Here is a 2,243-nt window from a genome sequence, read left to right on the forward strand (position 1 = left end):
ATTACAAAAGACTGATCTACATGACTATTATAAGGCCTATCTGGACATACGGAGTTGAGCATTGGGGCTCCACTAAACCATCAAATTCCTCCAGAATGCAATCCTTACAGTCCAAAATCCATTGTAAAATCCTTAATGCTCCTTACTTTGTCACAAATCAAGTCATCCATCAGGACCTCAATATTCTATATATTGGCGATCTGGTCAGAACCAGATACCGTTCCTTCCATAATCAATTTCTCAACCACCCAAATCCACTTGTTTCTAACCTGGCTTCTCCTTCATTACCTAATAATCCTCCTAGGCGTCTGAAAATAAGATGGCCCCAAGATCTTCTCTAGAAATGTTACTGGAGTTCTATCAGTGGGTAGATTCTCCACATGTTTTTATCATGTTACTATGTCACCTACAGCAAATTTACTTGTTGTATATATGTGTGTACAGTTGTAAATATCAACAAATAAATTATTAAAAAAAAAAATTTAAAGAATACAGTTTAACAAAAGATAACGAAGCAGACATGCACTTTTTTACTTTTTTCTCCTTTGGTTATTAATAAAACTCCGTAATGTTCTGTATTTATACATTGTTAACTATAGATAAAAATATAAAGTGGTTAATAATTTTTTTTAATTAACATAATTATGGGACTTAAAAGGAATTTTTTTAAACTATTTCAATTAGGATAAACCGTTTCTGGTAAAGATCACCTAATATTTCATTGATTAACCTAGTTCAAACATAATCGTAATCACATTTCAGGGATAGTCGACAAAATGCTAAAACTCGATTTGAGCTAAGTTGACCAGTTACACACACAAAGAGACCATCTCGCGAAAGTTAGTTATTTGGACTCAGGGGAACTCAAAACGCATACTTCCTTCAAAAACTAAAATTCAATCACAATACTTTCCCTTATTATATTTTCCATTTAGAGGTAAGTAAAATATAAAAGTAATTTGTAATAATGAAAGGAGCTGAGAAGGAAATATAATGGTAATTATGAAAGTTTAAGGTAATCCTTGATGATGAATGTAATAATTTATTATTAATATTAATAAATTATTATTATGGCACTATACTGCATAGAGGGACCAACAATTCCAAGGCCTCCTCCGCTTTCCGCTTCCAATCTGGTTCGCCATAAACCATCTTTTTGATTATCCTTTCATCGGGCATCCTCTCATGGTGTCCAAACCATCTTATTCTATTTCATTTCACTAAAGATGTTGGGTTTCTCGAGGAGTTCCATCAGCTCTTCATTCCGTCTTCTTCTCCAAATTCCATTCTCCGAGACTCCTCCCCATATCCTTACCAATACCTTTTCCTCCCAGGAGTTGGGTATCCGTACCACTTTTCTTGTCAAGAGCCATATTTCTCCCCTCTAGATCACTACTGGTCTACGACAGTTTTGTAAATGACCACTTTCATTATTTTAAAGAGAGCTCTACATAAATAACATTTTATCCATTTTAGTCTCAAAACATTTCTATTATATTTATAAGTCCGACGTCTCGGCCAAAACGTCTATCCTCAGGGACAATCTATTACAAACAGCTTTTACTGCACATATGATCTTCAACAATTCCAAAACAAATAACAATATTCTTTATAATTTATCTTACCTTAATACAATTTTAGAACTAAATCATTAAAAAAAACAAACAGCTATTCTGCCCTGGTGAATCCAACAAATTATCCTATGAGACATTAAAACATTAGGGAATTATAAATTTTTTTTAGTAAGCATTTCTTAGAATATATCTAATTACCTAATTAGTCAATTCTCACATTAAAATAAAAATTATTCATCACCTTCTTTATTAAAAATAATTTTTATATTTAATAAAGAAGGTGATGAATAATTTTTATTTTAATGTGAGAATTGACTAATTAAGTAATTAGACATAATCTAAGAAATGCTCACTAACAAACATTTATGATTCACTAATCCTTTAATGTGTCATAGTGTAATTTGTTGGATTGGCGAGGCCTGCATGAAGTTGTTTTCTTTTAAATGATTTAGTTCTAAAATTGTATCAAGTTAAGATAAATTATATATAATATTTTTATTTGTTTTGGTATTGTTGAAGATGATATGTGTAATAAAAGCTGTTTGTAATAGATTGTCCCTGAGGATGGCCGAACTGGCCGAAACGACGGACTTAGACATAGAATAAAATTATTTGGAGACTAAAATGGATAAAATTTTATTTATTTTAATATAATTAACCAGTCTCTTG

The sequence above is a fragment of the Halyomorpha halys genome, unplaced genomic scaffold, assembly GCF_000696795.3.
Source record: "Halyomorpha halys isolate HHAL.00 unplaced genomic scaffold, Hhal_1.1 Scaffold365.1, whole genome shotgun sequence".
In the NCBI taxonomy this organism is placed as follows: Eukaryota; Metazoa; Arthropoda; class Insecta; order Hemiptera; family Pentatomidae; genus Halyomorpha; species Halyomorpha halys.